The sequence below is a fragment of the Triticum aestivum genome, chromosome 4A (assembly GCF_018294505.1).
Source record: "Triticum aestivum cultivar Chinese Spring chromosome 4A, IWGSC CS RefSeq v2.1, whole genome shotgun sequence".
NCBI classification, from domain to species: domain Eukaryota; kingdom Viridiplantae; phylum Streptophyta; class Magnoliopsida; order Poales; family Poaceae; genus Triticum; species Triticum aestivum.
In genome coordinates, this window is record NC_057803.1 from 690,187,982 (window position 1) to 690,207,706 (window position 19,725).

The following is a 19,725-nucleotide window of genomic DNA, read 5'->3' on the forward strand; positions in this document are numbered from 1 at the left end:
ACTTATACATGTTCCTATGGCTATGAGATTATGCAACTCCCTTTTACCGGAGGAACACTTTGTGTGCTACCAATCGTCACAATGTAACTGGGTGATTATAAAGGAGCTCTACAGGTGTCTCCGAAGGTACATGTTGGGTTGGCGTATTTCGAGATTAGGATTTGTCACTCCGATTGTTGGAGAGGTATCTCTGGGCCCACTCGGTAATGCACTATCACTATAAGCCTTGCAAGCATTGCAACTAATTAGTTAGTTCCGGGATGATGTATTACAGAACGAGTAAAGAGACTTGCCGGTAACGATATTGAACTAGGTACTGAGATACCGATGATCGAATCTCGGGCAAGTAACATACAGATGACAAAGGGAACAACGTATGCTGTTATGCGGTTTGACCGATAAAGATCTTCGTAGAATATGTGGGAGCCAATATGAGAATCCAGGTTCCTCTATTAGTTATTGACCGGAAAGTGTTTCGGTCATGTCTACATTGTTCTCGAACCCGTAGGGTCCGCACGCTTAAGGTTTCGATGATAGTTATATTATGAGTTTATATGTTTTGATGTACCTAAGGAGTTCGGAGTCCCGGATGAGATCGGGGACATGACGAGGAGTCTCGAAATGGTCGAGACGTAAAGATCAATATATTGGACGACTATATACAGACTTCGGAAAGGTTCCGAGTGATTCGGGTATTTATCGGAGTACCGGAGAGTTACGGGAATTCGCCGGGGAGAAGTATTGGGCCTTATTGGGCCATACGGGAAAGGGAGAGGGGCTGCTTAGGGCAGGCCGTGCGCCCCCCAAAGCCTAGTCCGAAATGGACTAGGGGGAGGGGCTGCGCCCCCTCCTTCCTTCCCTTCTTTCTTCCCTTTCCTTGACTCCTACTCCTACTACATGGAAGGGGGGGAATCCTACTCCCAGTGGGAGTAGGACTCCCCAGGGTGCTCCATAGTTGAGGGCCGGCCCTCCCCCTCCTCTCCTCCTTTATATACGGAGGAGGGAGTAGGACTCCCCAGGGCGCTCCATAGTTGAGGGCCGGCCCTCCCCCTCCTCTCCTCCTTTATATACGAAGGAGGGGGGCACCCCATAGACACAACAATTGATCTCTTGATCTCTTAGTCGTGTGCGGTGCCCCCCTCCACCATAGTCCTCATCGATAATATTGTAGCAGTGCTTAGGCGAAGCCCTGCGACGGTAGAACATCAAGATCGTCACCACGCCGTCGTGCTGACGGAACTCTCCCTCGACACTCGATTGGATCGGAGTTCGAGGGACGTCATCGAGCTGAACGTGTGCTAGAACTCGGAGGTGTCGTAGTTTCGGTGCTTGATCGGTCGGGCAGTGAAGACGTACGACTACATCAACCGCGTTGTTCTAACGCTTCCGCTTTCGGTCTACGAGGGTACGTAGACAAAACTCTCCCCTCTCGTTGCTATGCATCACCATGATCTTGCATGTGCATAGGATTTTTTTTTGAAATTACTACGTTCCCCAACACTTATTGACCATCAACACTTGATGCTCCTTCTTGATTTCTACCTCTGAAGCTTTTAGCATTGCGAAGAGCTCGGGAATAGTCTTGTTCATCCCTTGTATATTATAGTTCATCACAAAGCTCTTGTAGCTTGGTGGTTGTGATTGGAGAATTATGTCAATGACGCAATCATCCGGAAGATTAACTCCCAGTTGAATCAAGTGATTGTTATACCCAGACATTCTGAGTATATGCTCACTGACAGAACTATTCTCCTCCATCAGGCAGCTGTAGAATTTATTGGAGACTTCATATATCTCAATCCGGGCATTTGCTTGAAATATTAACTTCAACTCCTGAAACATCTCATATGCTCCATGACGTTCAAAATGTCGTTGAAGTCCCGGTTCTAAGCCATAAAGCATGGCACACTGAACTATCAAGTAGTCATCAGCTTTACTCTGCCAAACATTCACAATGTCTGCAGTTGCATCTGCAGCGGGCCTGGCACCCAGCGGTGCTTCCAGGACGTAGTTCTTCTGTACAGCAATGACGATAATCCTCAAGTTACGGACCCAGTCTGTGTAATTGCTACCATCATCTTTCAACTTAGCTTTATCAAGGAACGCATTAAAATTCAACGGAACAATAGTACAAGCCATCTATCTACAACAAACATAAACATGCAAAATACTATCAGGTACTAAGTTCATGATAAATTTCAGATCAATTAATCATATTACTAAAGAACTCCCACTTAGACATGCATCTCTCTAGTCATCTAAGTGATCACGTGATCCAAATCAACTAAACCATGTCCGATCATCACATGAGATGGAGTAGTTTTCAATGGTGAACATCGCTATGTTGATCATATCTACTACATGATTCACGTTCAAACTTTCGGTCTCCGTGTTCCGAGGCCATATCTGTATATGCTAGGCTCGTCAAGTTTAACCTGAGTATTCCGCGTGTGCAACTGTTTTGCACCCGTTGTATTTGAACGTAGAGCCTATCACACCCGATCATCACGTGGTGTCTCAGCACGAAGAACTTTCGCAACGGTGCATACTCAGGGAGAACGCTTCTTGATAATTAGTGAGAGATCATCTTAAAATGCTACCGTCAATCAAAGCAAGATAAGATGCATAAAGGATAAACATCACATGCAATCAATATAAGTGATATGATATGGCCATCATCATCTTGTGCTTGTGATCTCCATCTCCGAAGCACCGTCGTGATCACCATCGTCACCGGCGTGACACCTTGATCTCCATTGTAGCATCGTTCTTGTTTCGCCATCTATTGCTTCTACGACTATCGCTACCGCTTAGTGATAAAGTAAAGCAATTACAGGGCACTTGCATTTCATACAATAAAGCGACAACCATATGGCTCCTGCTAGTTGCAGATAACTCGGTTACAAAACATGATCATCTCATACAATAAAATATAGCATCACATCTTGACCATATCACATCATAACATGCCCTGCAAAAACAAGTTAGACGTCCTCTACTTTGTTGTTGCAAATTTTACGTGGCTGCTACGGGCTGAGCAAGAACCGTTCTTACCTACGCATCAAAACCACAACGATAGTTCGTCAAGTTAGTGTTGTTTTAACCTTCGCAAGGACCGGGCGTAGACACACCCGGTTCAACTAAAGTTGGAGAAACTGACACCCGCCAGCCACCTGTGTGCAAAGCACGTCGGTAGAACCAGTCTCGCGTAAGCGTACGTGTAATGTCGGTCCGGGCCACTTCATCCAACAATACCGCCGAACCAAAGTATGACATGTTGGTAAGCAGTATGACTTGTATCGCCCACAACTCACTTGTGTTCTACTCGTGCATATAACATCTATGCATAAAACCTAAGCTCAGATGCCATTGTTGGGGAACGTTGTAATTTCAAAAAATTCCTACGCACATGCAAGATCATGGTGATGCATAGCAACGAGAGGGGAGAGTGTGTCCACGTACCCTCGTAGACCGAAAGCGGAAGCATTAGAACAACGCGGTTGATGTAGTCGTACATCTTCACGGCCCGACCGATCAAGCACCGAATCTACGGCACCTCCAAGTTCTAGCACACGTTCAGCTCGATGACGTCCCTCGAACTCCGATCCAGCCAAGTGTCGAGGGAGAGTTCCGTCAGCACGACAGCATGGTGACGATCTTGATGTTCTACCGTCGCAGGGCTTCGCCTAAGCACCGCTACAATATTATCGAGGAGGACTATGGTGGAGGGGGGCACCGCACACGGCTAAGAGATCAATGATCAATTGTTGTGTCTAGAGGTGCCCCCTGCCCCCGTATATGAAGGAGCAAGGGGGAGGGGGCGGCCGGCCAGGAGGGGGCACGCCAAGGGAAGTCCTACTCCCACCGGGAGTAGGACTCCCTCCTTTCCTTGTCCAAGTAGAAGAGGGGGAAGGAAGGGAGAGGGGGGAGGAAGGAAAGGGGGGGGTGCCGCCCCCTCCTCCTTGTCCAATTCGGACTAGAGGGGAGGGGGGCGCGCGGCCTACCCTGGCCGCCCCTCCTGTTCTCCACTTTGGGCCCAAGTGGCCCATTAACCCCACGGGGGGTTCCGGTAACCCCCCGGTTCTCCGTTATATATCCGATAACCTCCGAAACTCATTCTGGTGTCCGAATATAATCGTCCAATATACCATTCTTCATGTCTCGACCATTTCGAGACACCTCGTCATGTCCGTGATCACATACGGAACTCTGAACAATCTTCGGTACATCAAAACTCATAAACTCATAATATAACTGTCATCGAAACCTTAAGCGTGCGGACCCTAAGGGTTCGAGAACAATGTAGACATGACTGAGAACTGTTTCCGGTCAATAACCACTAGTGGAACCTGGATGCTCATATTGGCTCCTACATATTTTACGAAGATCTTTATCGGTCAAACCGCATAACAACATATGTTGTTCCCTTTGTCATCGGTATGTTACTTGCCCGAGATTTGATCGTCGGTATCTCAATACCTTGTTCAATCTTGTTACTGGCAAGTCTCTTTACTCGTTACGTAATGCATCATTCCGTAACTAACTTATTAGCTACATTGCTTGCAAGGCTTATAGTGATGTGCATTACCGAGAGGGCCCCAGAGATACCTCTCCGACAATCGGAGTGACAAATCCTAATCTCGAAATACGCCAACCCAACATGTACCTTCGGAGAAACCTATAGAGCTCCTTTATAATCACCCAGATACGTTGTGAGGTTTGGTAGCACACAAAGTGTTCCTCCGATAAACGGGAGTTGCATAATCTCATAGTTGTAGGAACATGTATAAGTCATGAAGAAAGCAATAGCAATATACTAAACAATCAAGTGCTAAGCTAACGGAATGGGTCAAGTCAATCACATCATTCACTCAATGATGTGATCCCGTTAATCAAATGACAACTCTTTTGTCCATGGCTAGGAAACATAACCATCTTTGATAAACGAGCTAGGCAAGTAGAGGCATACTAGTGACACTCAGTTTGTCTATGTATTCACACATGTATCATGTTTGCGGCTAATACAATTCTAGCATGAATAATAAACATTTATCATGATATGAGGAAATAAATAATAACTTTATTACTGCCTCTAGGGCATATTTCCTTCACCTATGTTATAACTATTGCATGAGGAATCGCATGTGACATAATTATCCATCACTGACCCAATGCCTACGAGCTTTTCAAATATTGATCTTCGCTTAGTTACTTTACCGTTGCCACTGTTACGATTACTACAAAACTGCTACTGTTACTTTTGCCACTGTTACCGTTACTTCCATATTACTTTGCTACTAAATACTTTGCTGTAGATATTAAGTTTTCTAGGTGTGGTTGAATTGACAACTCAACTTCTAATACTTGGGAATATTCTTTGGCTCCCCTTGTGTCGAATCAATAAATTTGGGTTGAATACTCTACCCTCGAGAACGGTTGCGATCCACTATACTTGTGGGTTATAAATAGCCCTGAGGAATTAGAGAGCTCAAATTTCTGACTGTTTGTTGTGCTACGCGCCAGGTGTCCAAAATATCCTACCCACCTAACGGTCATATCATTGAAGAGCATTTATGTCTTATCATGCCGGGATGCTCCATAGGCTATAAATAGCCACCCCTAGAACCACTAGTTGGTTGGCTGCTCTGAGAGAAACCGGCACTTGTCATTGAGAGCATCCCCATCCTCCGAGGACTTTCAGCGAAAATCATCAAGTGAGGAAAACCCAAAACCCAAACACCTACAAACCAAAGTGATTGAGCATCACTAAAGAGATTGTTCCTATGTGGAGCTGACGCTTGTTACCTTTGAGGACTGTGCATCCTCCAGATGGTTAGGCTTCATGGTCTAGAGCGTCCAAGAGGAATTGTGGATCGCCAAGTGACCAAATCTGTGAAGGTTTGGAAGTCACCTGAAGACTTACCATGAGTTATTGGGCGAGGTCTGTGTGACTTTATCTCAAGGATAATATGGTGAGGACTGTGTGTCTGGCACTGTGTGTCCTTAGGTTTAAATACCCAGCCGCTCCAACCAGATGTACAACCGTCACAACAGTTGGAATTGGTCTACCAAATCATTGTCGTCACTAAGCTACTGATTCTATCTCCTCAACCCTTTCATTTGTTTATTCATGTGTTGATGAACCTGATCATTACTGTTTGGAGACGTTGACTGAAGACTTTCTCAATTTCCTCCATCATAATTCTTCAGTCACTTTGTTTTCAGCCTGCTTATCCTATTTTTCATGTCTTCTGTACTCTTTGTATGTTTCATTTCATCATGATGACTATGCTATAGCTCTATTATGCTTGTACCTGAGTACTTATTCCACTGCTAGTGTTTTGTTGCTTAGGAAATTCCTCACTTAGAATTTCCTCAGCGGCGAATTTGTAAAAATCACCTATTTAGCCCCCTCTAGTCGATATAACACACTTTCGCTCTCCATCGGCCTCCCCGCCCTCTTCCTTCCCCAACAATTGGCACCCCACGATGGAGACGGCGGTGGCTACACTCACAACCCATCTGAGTGGCTTTCCTCCTTAGCAGTGGATTGATTTCCTGATGGCGGCTTGGTGTTTTTGGTTTGCTCTATGTTCGCCATCGTTTCATAAATTCATGGAGGAGCGGCGGCCATCGATTCACCCCTATCTTTTTCATCCTATTCCATTTGGTTCCTCTGATCTGAAGATTGATCGAAAAGATAGAGGTCCAAGATGAGGTCCAAGATCTTGTTTTGTTCACAAGTTGTGTTCCTCTATTTTTTTGTAGGATCAATTGATACGCAGGATTACAAGAAGTTTTCCATTGTGTGGTTGGTCCAGCAGTGAATCTCCAGTTGTGGTAGTGCTTCCTGAATGTATATCATATCCTCCCTCCTTTTCCCAAGCTCTTGGTCTCTCTCCACTCCAAATTCCTCTCACAAGTACCGTTCTTATTGGTGCTACAACAGGGTATATACAAGCCGGAGATATTTGGATGTTCTAATTTATTGACATATGCCGCTGATTTCAGAAGAAGTGTTACAAATTATCACTTTGATTAAGTTGTTGCGGGATAAATATGTGATGCAACTAGACAGGGTGCTGAATAATCGGAATTGTACTTTTCGATGGTTGAATACAAGTACATACGTATTATAAGATATGATGACGTAATCATGTGAGGCTAACTGGCTATTGATTTATTTTTCTTTCTACTTTGAACAAAAATGTAGTTCTTGTAGAGCTGAGTTTGATGAAAATCTCCAAGGTTCACAAGAGCTACGAGAGTTCACATTTCAGGTTTGCTTTGCTTCTCTATGGCTACCACTGCAGCATTGCTTCATTGAGTTTGATACAAAATGTGGTTGAGATTATGAATAAGAACTTTTTAGGATGCTTAGTGCCTATATAAACATGTCATGCTTGTAGCAATATAATACTATAATGGCTAAGTTAAGATGATGCACGTGCTTTTCTTTCTATATATTATATGCAGATTCAGTTCGTCTCCACCAAGCTAATGCTTGTCCTGATGTCTTGGCGATTAACAATGGATGAAGAAATTAATGCAGCCAGTTTTGATGGTGAGGTTCTATATGGAGAAATGGCTAGACATAAGCTCTCATCAAAGAATTTGACGGCACCTTGATGAAATAATTTGAGATCCTAATGGCCACTTTGTTTCTCTATTTGCTGCAAGCTTATCTTGCTTTCCCTCTCGGTGCTCCCATTCACTTTTTTATGTTATTATTGATTTCTTGATGTCACTAATTTCTATACCAATGGACATGGCAATATGCAAGGAGCCAGGGAGTGGAATTAGAAAGTATTATGTCTAAAAAGTCAATGCAGAGATGTAATGATAAAATCAGTACATAAAAATGCAGTTCTAAATTTCTGTAAAAACAAATTCAAAAGAAATGATGTATTGTACTCGTAATGTGAAGGAAGTGTCTCAAAAGAAATAGTTTAGTAAATCCACAATTAAAAACTATATTTGATGGAATAGTCAAATATGACCTTGAAGTTTCCAGTCTATAGTTTGCTTTTGAATTTTGCAAATACAAAATTACTTAATTTTGTAATTCCACTATTTTTATGCACTGTACATTGTTATTAAGTAAGGTTCTTTACATCTGAGTAGATCACATTAACATTGTTGTTATTTACTTTGAAGCTAGACGACACGTTGTACCTTTTTTTGTTAGTTGGTATGAGATCAAGGTTAGGTCTAAATGATATGATTACAATGAAAAGGGTGGTGATTGTACAATTTCATGGTGTTTCTTATATACGTGTGTCAATCACCCCATTTTGATTTCAATTATTAATCCAGGTGCTTTTCTATAGTGCCACATCAGTAAAACGATATGTTTGATTCATAGTATATGTTCTGCACTCTTTGAAATAAACTTGGCCACTATGTCTTGTTTCATAGCTAATTTTGTACTTTCAAATGACTGGTTCATGGATTAAATAGTTGGTTGGGTCAGACTTGGTGCTTACATCGGTTGTTTTGATCCTGAAACTTCTGTGCAACTGAATCAACATCCATGAAAGGTTTAGTTGTTTTTTGACATAAACCATTGTGTCACTCTTTTTTCATGCATCGCCCTGCTACTCCAGTTGGAAGTTGTGGTAACCATAGTGGTAAACTATATGGTTACGGAGACCAAGACCACATATTATTATTGTGTATTTATGTGTTTTTCTTACTTTCTCGGTTATTAGCCACGTGTCACTGCACTGTGCCACCATTGAAGTTACTGTAAAACAAATTATGAAGTTACTGTGAAATAAATCACTAGATTGTAACACCCTGGATTTTGCCCTTTTCTTTTTCTATTGATTTTCTTGGATTTCTTGATTTGATTTGGTTTTCTGTGGCTATGTGGATCTGAAACTTGGAAGATCATGTCTTCCTAGGTTTTATAGTGGCTTGTCATCCCCAAAACCATTCCTAGATCATGTCATTTTCATCCTAGCCCAAATCCCAATATTCTTTTATTGTGAATATTCCTTTTCTATTAAAGCAATTACCCTATTTTCCATAGGTTGTGAAGCAATCTATCCTTCTATCCTTCTAAAAAATCCCAAATAATTCTCATAAATTGTTTGGGTCATATCTTCCTCAAATATGGCAAAACTTTTCATTGCCATGTTAAAAAATAATCCTCCAATAATTCATTTCCTACTCTTCCCTAAATGGCACTATGTGAAGCAAGTGCTATTTATCTTTGCTTGATTGACTCCAAACTTTTTGGACACCTTTTCCTGTCCATCTCATTACCTCATGCCAAAATTCAACTCAATTTGCCAAGTAGATATTCCTGAGCAATTTTTCAAAGTTCTTTTCTGGGGGAAGCCATTGTGAAGGAAGTACTAGCTAGGGTAATCCAAATGAGTTGAAATTTTGCAAGATCCTTCATTTGGTCATATCATGTCTATCCACAAGATTTGAGGTCATGTAACCTATCTATGTGATCTCAGCTTCAAATCTTGGTTTCTGGTCAGATTTTCAGTTTGTGAAGCAACTATATTTTATATTGCTTCATTTAAGCTGACAATTTTCCAGGACATTCTCCTATCTTCATTAACTTCCTCCACCATGTTTTTGCCCATATCATCTAGCCAACCCCCCTATGCAATTTTTCCAAGTTTCTGGTCAGAATGAAGCTTTGTGAAGCAAGTACTATTTTGGTATTTCCAAATGGCATGAAACTTTTACAGTAGCTTCATATGATCAAATAACCCACTTCCTCCAAATTTCAGCTCATGACAATCATGCATGTGAGTACAACTTCATAATCCCCAAATCTGATTAGTAGAGCCCTTTCTATAGCAACTACCCTCTAAACCCATCCTCTTAAGTTGATTTTTGGTACTCAACACCATCTTAGTGCTTGATCAAGTTGTGCCAAAGACCTGAATCCAACTCCAGACACGTGAGCCACAACATGTATCAAACACCTTGCTGTTGAAACGTTTTGGAGCCTTCTACCAATCTCTTCTTTGCCCCTTGACCTATTTATTTCTTCATTTGGACTAAGCATAAAAAGGTCCATCTACTGTACATGGTCGGCCCGGCCAGAACGCTTCGCTTGCGCCAGTTCACGCGGTGACCATGGGCCGTGCTAGCGAAAACTCGCGCTCTAGCACGTTGTCGTCCCTGTTCCCATTGTCTTCCTCGTCGTCTCGACCTCAAACCTTGTACAGGAGCTAGCCCGTGCTCGACTGCATCGCCCTGCGCCACTGCCTCGTCCTCGTTTGCCATAAAGGCGCCACAAGCGCCATGCCTTGCCGCGTCCAGCCCCTGTCCACCATTAGAGCATTGCTCGAGCTCGCTAGTGATACGTCCATTTTGCATCCTGCTTTTATATCAATATTTATTGCATTATGGGCTGTTATTACACATTATATCTCAATAATTATGGCTATTATCTCTTATTTTACAAGGTTTACCATGAAGAGGGGGAATGCCGGCAGCTGGAATTCTAGCTAAAAAGGGAGCAAACGTTGGAAACCTATTCTGCACAACTCCAAAAGTGCTAAAACTCCACGAAACCACTTTTTGGATTTATTAAGAATTTATGAGCGAAATAAATAGGCCAAGGGGCCCACACCCTGTCCAGGAGACAGGGGCGCGCCCCCCCTATAGGGCGCGCCCCCTATCTCCTGGGCCCCCTAGTGGGCTTCCGGCGACCATCTTCTGCTATATGAAGGGTTTTGTCCTGGAAAAATTCGTGGGCAAGCTTACGGGACTAAACTCTGCCGCCACGAGGCGGAACCTTGGAGGAATCAATCTAGGGCTCTGGCGAAACTGTTCTGCCGGGGACACTTCCCTCCGGGAGGGGGAAATCATCACCAACGTCATCACCAACGATCCTCTCATCGGGAGGGGCTCAATCTCCATCAACATCTTCACCAGCACCATCTCCTCTCAAACCCTAGTTCATCACTTGTATCCAATCTTGTATCCAAAACCACAAATTGGTACCTGTGGGTTGCTACTTGTAGTTGATACTTATTGGTTTACTTGGTGGAAAATTATATGTTCAGATCCTAAATGCATATTATTACACCTCTGATTATGAACATGACTATGCTTTGTGAGTAGTTACTTTAGTTCCCGAGGACATGGGTAAAGTCTTGCTATTAGTAGTCATGTGAATTTGGTATTCGTTCGATATTTTGATGAGATGTATGTTGTCTCTCCTCTAGTGGTTTTATGTGAACGTCGACTACATGACACTTCACCATTATTTGGGCCTAGAGGAGGGCATAGGGAAGTAATGAGTAGATGATTTGTTGCTAGAGTGACAGAAGCTTAAACCCTAGTTTATGCGTTGCTTCGTTAAGGGTTGATATGGACCCATATGTTTAATGTTGTGGTTAGGTTTACCTTAATACTCCTTTTTGTAGTTGCGGATGCTTGCAATAGGGGTTAATCATAAGTGGGATGCTTGTCCAAGTTAGGGCAGTACCCAAGTGTCGGTCCACCCACATATCAAATTATCAAAGTACTGAACGAGAATCATATGAACGTGATGAAACTAGCTTGACGATAATTCCCAGTGTGTACCCGGGAGCTCCTTCATTATTATTAGAATTTGTCCAGGCTTATACTTTGCTACATAAAGGATTGGGCCACCTTGCTGAACCTTATTTACTTTATTTACTTTTCCTCATTACTATTTATCCTATCACAAAACTATCTATCACCTACTATTTCAGTGCTTGCAGAGAAAACCTTACTGAAAACCGCTTATCATTTCCTTCTGCTCCTCGTTGGGTTCGACACTCTAACTTATCGAAAGGACTACGATAGATCCCGTACACTTGTGGGTCATCAAGACTCTTTTCTGGCATTGTTGCCGGGGAGCGTAGCGCTCTTGGTGAGTGGAACTTGGTAAGGAAACAATTATATAGTGTGCTAAACTTTTTTGTTACTTGTCACTATGGAAACTAATCCTTTGAGTGGCTTGTTTGGGGTATCTTCACCCCAACTAGAGGAGCAAAGAGATGTTCCTTAACCTACTAAACTTTATGAAAATATTCACTTTGAGATTCCTTCGGGTATGATAGAAAAACTGCTAGCTAATCCTTTTGCAGGAGACAGAACTTTGCATCCCGACTTACACCTTATCTTTGTGGATGAAGTTTGTGGATTATTTAAGCTTGCAGGTATTCCCGATGATGTTGTCAAAAGGAAGGTCTTCCCTTTATATTTGAAGGGAGATGCAATGACATGGTATAGGCTATGTGATGATACGAGATCTTGGAATTATAAGCGATTGAAATTGGAATTTCACCAGAAGTTCTATCCTATGCATCTTGTTCATCGTGATTGTAATTACATATATAATTTCTGGCCTCACGAAGGAGAAAGCATCGCTCAAGCTTGGGGGAGGCTTAAGTCAATGTTATATTCATGCCCCAATCATGAGCTCTCTCGGGAAATGATTATTCAGAATTTTTATGCTCAGCTTTCTCTTGATAATCGCAACCTGCTCGATACTTCCTGTGTTGGTTCTTATATGCTGAAGACTATTGATTTTAAATGGGACTTATTGGAAAGAATTAAATGCAACTCTGAAGATTGGGATTCCGATGATGGTAAGGAGTCAGGTATGACACCTAAGTTTGATTGTGTTAAATATTTTATGGATACCGATACTTTCCATGGATTTAGCTCCAAGTACGGACTTGACTCTGAGATAGTAGCTACTTTTTGTGAAACTTTTGCTGCTCACGTTGATCTCCCTAAAGAGAAGTGGTTTAAATATAATCCTCCTATTGAAGTGAAAGTAGTTGCACCTATTACAGTCGAAGAAAAGACTATTACATATAGTGATCCTATTATTCCTACTACTTATGTTGAAAACCCTCCTTTTCCTGTTAGGATAAAAGATCATGTTAAAGCTTCGACTGTTGTTCGTAAGAGTAATACTAGGACTTATACACCTCCTGAGCAAATTAATGTTGAACCTAGTATTGCTATGATTAAAGATCTCTTGGATGAAGACTTAGATGGGCATGTTATTTCTTTCGTGGGTGAAACTGCTAATATTGCTAGACCCGATACTAAGACACGTAGACCTGTTGTAGGCACGCCTGTTATTTCTGTTAAAATAGGAGATCATTGTTATCATGGCTTATGTGATATGGGTGCCAGTGCTAATGCTATACCTTACGATCTTTATAAAGAAATTATGCACGATATTGCACTTGTTGAATTAGAAGACATTGATGTTACTATTAAGCTTGCTAATAGGGACACCATTAAACCTATTGGGATTGTTAGAGATGTTGAAGTCTTGTGTGGAAAGATTAAATACCCTGCTGATTTTCTTGTTCTTGCTTCCCCACAAGATAATTTTTGTCCCATTATTTTTGGTAGACCTTTCTTGCATACTGCTAGTGCTAAGATTGATTGTGAAAAGAATATTGTCACTGTTGGTATAGATGGTATGTATCATGAGTTTAATTTCGCTAAGTTTAGTGGACAACCTCGTGAAAAGGAACCATCTAGTAAGGATGAGATTATTGGTCTTGCTTCTATTGTTGTTCCTCCAACTGATCTGTTAGAACAATATTTGCTAGACCATGAAAACGATATGTTTGTGAAGGAAAGAGAAGAAATAGATGAAGTGTTCCTTAAACAAGAACCTATGCTAAGACATAATCTTCCCGTTGAAATTCTTGGGGATCCCCCTCCACCCAAGGGTGATTCCGTGTTTGAACTCAAACCATTACCTGATAATCTCAAGTATGCTTATCTTGACGAAAAAGAAATATATCCTGTTATTATTAGTGCTAACCTTTCAGAGAAAGAAGAAGAAAGATTATTAAAAACTTTGAAGAAGCACCGAGCTGCTATTGGATATACTCTGGATGATCTTACGGGCATTAGTCCCACATTATGTCAACACAAAATTCCAGTGGAGAAAGATGCCAGACCTGTTAGAGATCCTCAAAGACGATTAAACCCCAAAATGAAGGAAGTGGTAAGAAAGGAGATTCTAAAACTCCTTGAGGCAGGTATTATTTATCCTGTTGCTGATAGTGAATGGGTAAGCCCTGTCCATTGTGTCCCTAAAAAGGGAGGTATTACCGTTGTTCCTAATGATAAAGATGAATTGATCCCGCAAAGAATTATTACAGTCTATAGGATGGTAATTGATTTCCACAAGTTAAATAAAGCTACTAAGAAAGATCATTCCCTTTACCTGTTATTGATCAAATGCTAGAAAGGCTATCTAAACACACACATTTTTGCTTTCTAGATGGTTATTCTGGTTTCTCTCAAATACCTGTATTAGCGGGGGATCAATGTAAAACTACTTTTACTTGCCCTTTTGGTACTTTTGCTTATAGACGTATGCCTTTTGGTTTATGTAATGCACCTGCTACCTTTCAAAGATGCATGATGGCTATATTTTCTGATTTTTGTGAAAAGATTTGTGAGGTATTCATGGATGACTTCTCCATCTATAGATCCTCTTTTGATGATTGTTTGAGCAACCTTGATCGAGTTTTGCAGAGATGCGAAGACACTAGTCTCGTTTTGAATTGGGAAAAGTGTCACTTTATGGTTAATGAAGGCATTGTATTGGGGCACAAGATCTCCGAAAGGGGTATTGAAGTTGATAAAGCCAAAGTTGATGCTATTGAAAAGATGCCATGTCCCAAGGACATAAAAGGTATAAGAAGTTTTCTTGGTCATGCTGGTTTTTATAGGAGGTTCATTAAGGACTTTTCTAAAATCTCTAGGCCTCTGACTAATTTATTGCAAAAAGATATTCCTTTTGTCTTTAATGATGATTGTGTAGACGCATTTTAAACACTTAAGAAAGCTTTGATCACAGCACCTATTGTTCAGCCACCTGATTGGAATTTGCCTTTTGAAATTATGTGTGATGCTAGTGATTATACTGTAGGTGCTGTTCTAGGGCAAAGAGTTGATAAGAAATTAAATGTTATCCATTATGCTAGTAAGACTCTTGATTCTGCCCAGAGAAATTATGCTACTACCGAAAAAGAGTTCTTAGCAGTTGTGTTTGCATGTGATAAGTTTAGACCTTATATTGTTGATTCCAAAGTTACTATTCACACTGATCATGCTACTATTAAATATCACATGGAAAAGAAAGATGCTAAGCCTAGACTCATTAGATGGGTTCTCTTGCTGCAAGAATTTGACTTGCATATTATTGATAGAAAGGGAGCTGAGAACCCCGCTGCAAACAACTTGTCTAGGTTAGAGAATGTTCTTGATGACCCACTACCTATTAATGATAGCTTTCCTGATGAACAATTAGCGGTTGTCAATGCTTCTCATACTGCTCCTTGGTATACTGACTATGCTAATTACATTGTTGCTAAATATATACCGCCTAGTTTCACATACCAGCAAAAGAAAAAGTTCTTTTATGATTTAAGACATTACTTCTGGGATGATCCACACCTTTATAAAGAAGGAGTAGATGGTATTATTAGATGTTATGTGTCTGAGCATGAACAGGAACAAATCCTACGCAAATGTCACTCCGAATCCTATGGAGGACACCATGCTGGAGATAGAACTGAACACAAGGTACTAGAATCTGGTTTTTATTGGCCTACTCTTTTCAAAGATGCTCGTAAGTTTGTCGTATCTTGTGATGAATGCCAAAGAATAGGTAACATCAGTAGACGTCAAGAAATGCCTATGAATTATTCTCTTGTTATTGAACCGTTTGATGTTTGGGGCTTTGATTATATGGGACCTTTTCCTGCCTCCAATGGTTATACACATATTTTAGTTGATGTTGATTACGTTACTAAGTGGGTAGAAGCTATTCCAACTAGTAGTGCTGATCATAACACTTCTATTAAAATGCTTAAAGAAGTTATTTTTCCGAGGTTTGGAGTCCCTAGATATCTTATGACTGATGGTGGTTCACACTTTATTCATGGTGTTTTCCGTAAGATGCTTGCTAAGTACGATGTCAATCATAGAATTGCATCTCCTTATCACCCGCAGTCTAGCGGTCAAGTAGAGTTGAGCAACAGAGAGCTCAAATTAATTTTGCAAAAGACTGTGAATAGATCTAGAAAGAATTGGTCCAAAAAACTTGATGATGCATTATGGGCCTATAGAACTGCATACAAAAATCCTATGGGTATGTCTCCATATAAGATGGTTTATGGAAAAGCATGTCATTTACCTCTTGAACTTGAACATAAAGCATATTGGGCTATTAAAGAGCTCAATTATGACTTCAAACTTGCCGGTGAGAAGAGGTTGTTTGATATTAGCTCACTTGATGAATGGAGAACCAAAGCTTATGAGAATGCCAAACTCTTCAAAGAGAAAGTCAAATGCTGGCATAATAAGAGGATATAAAAGCGTGAGTTTTACGTAGGAGATTATGTGTCATTATTCAACTCTCGTTTAAGATTTTTTGCAGGAAAACTTCTCTCAAAATGGGAAGTTCCCTACGTTATCGAGGAGGTCTATCATTCTGGTGCTATAAAAATTAACAACTTTGAAGGCACAAATCCGAGGGTGGTTAATGGTCAAAGAATCAAGCATTATATTTTAGGTAACCCTATCAATGTTGAAACTAATATTATTGAAACCATAACCCCAGAGGAGTACATAAGAGACACTTTCCAGAACGTTTCAGACTCCGAAAAGGCATAGGTACGTGGTATGGTAAGCATACCGTCTCCAAAACAACTCTAATGGCAATTTTTATCAGTTTTGGATTATTTAAGAATTTTAGGAAGAAAGAAGTAGTCCGAAAGGAACACGAGGCTCCCACGAGAGAGGAGGGCGCCCCCCCCCCCTGTAGGGCGCGCCCCCTGTCTCGTGGTCACCTCGTGTGCCTCCCGGACTCCGTTTTCTTGTATGTTACGTATTTTGGTCGGTAAAAATTCATTATATATACTCCCGAAGGTTTTGACCACCGTATCATGCAATTATCCTCTGTTTTCGTTTCGAGCTGTTCCTGTTGCAGAATTAAGCAAGATGTCTTCGCAGGAATCAGTTGGGGAGAGCCGGGTGTCTCACCCAACGCCAGGTCCAGGAGCAAACGGCGATGCCTATCACTTTGGACCATCAACGGAGGACGAGATGGAGGCTGATTTGAAAAGGATAGATGCAATGGAGGAAGATCAAGAAGTTACCTCTCGTCTCCAAGCAGATTTCACTATGGGGGAACTACCTAGCCTGGCTGTCCCTGCTTCGGTTATCCCTTCCAACTCCAGATTTCTTTCTTGTGAAACTATGAAAAAGAGTTTCATGTGTTCTCCAGAAGCTATGCAACATCCTTGGGTAAAAGGAGCCTTGGCCTTTATAGGCAAGCTCCATAAAGAAATTTTGGACCTCAAACGACAAATCAATAAGCTCTAGGAGGAGAACCATATCCTGAAGGACATCATCGCCAAGAAGATCACAACACCAACCGTGAAGAAGGATAAATAATCACATGGGTATGGGCACTCCCCTTGGCAACTGCCAAGCTTGGGGGAGCTGCCCCGGTATCATATCACCATCACACTCCTATCTTTACCGCTTTATTTAGTTCGATCCTTTTAGTAGTATCTTGAGCTAGTAGAATATAAGGTAGTTTTGAGTTTTGCTTTGTGATCTCTCTATGTAAGCGAGTCCGTGTGCTATCTATAATAAAGATTAGTATTGAGTCAAGGGCTTTGATATGTTGCTATGATCTTGAGAAAGTAGACAGAATAAAAGAGTTCATATTGATCTTATGGATAGTGATAATTTCACACATAGAAAGTATGAGGCATAAAAATTGTTGAGAGTTGATGAACATAGCCTTGGTCATCGTTACAATTAATAGGAAGTGATAGGGAAAGAGGGGTTCACATATAAATATATTATCTTGGACATCTTTTATGATTGTGAAGCACTCATTAACTATGACATGCTAAAAGAGTTGATGTTGGACAAGGAAGACAACGTAATGGTTTATGTTTTCCGACATCTCAGTTAAAGTATATTGTCATTGACCTTCTGAACATGTTGAGCTTGCCTTTCCCCTTCATGCTAGCCAAAACTCCTTGCACCAAGTAGAGATACTACTTGTGCTTCCAAACTTCCTTAACCCAGTTTTGCCATGAGAGTCCACTATACCTACCTATGGATTGAGTAAGATCCTTCAAGTAAGTTATCATCGGTGCAAGCAATCAAAATTCTCTCTAAATATGCATGACTTATTAGTGCAGAGAAAATAAGCTTTGTACGAACTTGTTGTGGAAGTAATAAAAGCGACGGAGTGCATAATAAAGGTCCACATACAAGGGGCAATACAAAGTGACGTTATTTTGCATTAAGATTTTGTGTATCCAACCCTAAAAGCGCATGACAACCTCTGCTTCCCTATGCGAAGGGCCTATCCTTTACTTTATGTTTTTTACTTTATGCTTGAGTCAAGGTGATCCTCACATTTCCACTTTTTCATTTTATCCTTTGGCAAGTTCCTCGTGTTTGAAAGGTCATGATACATATATCAAATCGAATGTAAGTTGGCATAGGCTATTATTGTTGACATCACCTAAAGGTGGTTATGTTGGGAGGCAACACAATAAGCCCCTATCTTTCTCAGTGTCCGGCTGAAACTCTATAACCACAAGTATTGCGTGAGTGTTAAAAATTATGGGGGACTACTAGATAGTTGAGTATGTGATCTTGCTGAAAAGCTCTATTATTGACTCTTTCTGATGTTACGATAAATTGGAATTGCTTAAATGAATGAGATTATAGTTTGTTAGTTCCCAATGAAGTTTATGAACCCTACTTGACATTGTGAATTGCTTATTACGTGAACATAGGAAATCATATGACAAAATCTATATATGTTGTTGTTATTAGAATGATCATGATGCCCTCATGTCCGTATTTTATTTTATCGATACCTCTATCTCTAAACATGTGGACATATTTCTCGATCTCGGTTTCCGCTTGAGGACAAGCGAGGTCTAAGCTTGGGGGTGTTGATACGTCCATTTTGCATCATGCTTTTATATCAATATTTATTGCATTATGGGCTGTTATTACACATTATATCTCAATACTTATGGCTATTCTCTCTTATTTTACAAGGTTTACCATGAAGAGGGGGAATGTCGGCAGCTGGAATTCAGGCTAAAAAGGGAGCAAACGTTGGAAACCTATTCCGCACAACTCCAAAAGTCCTAAAACTCCACAAAACCACTTTTTGGATCTATTAAGAATTTATGAGCGAAAGAAATAGGCCAGGGGGCCCACACCCTGTCCAGGACACTGGTGGGCTTCCGGCAACCATCTTCTGGTATATGAAGGGTTTTGTCCTAGAAAAATTCGTGGGCAAGCTTACGGGACGAAACTCCGCCGCCACGAGGCGGAACCTTGGAGGAATCAATCTAGGGCTCTGGCGGAGCTGTTCTGCCGGGGACACTTCCCTCCGGGAGGGGGAAATCATCACCAACGTCATCACCAACGATCCTCTCATCGGGAGGGGGTCAATCTCCATCAACTTCTTCACCAGCACCATCTCCTCTCAAACCCTAGTTGATCACTTGTATCCAATCTTGTATCCAAAACCACAAATTGGTACCTGTGGGTTGCTAGTAGTGTTGATTACTCCTTGTAGTTGATACTTATTGGTTTACTTGGTGGAAAATTATATGTTCAGATCCTTAATGCATATTATTACACCTCTGATTATGAACGTGACTATGCTTTGTGAGTAGTTAC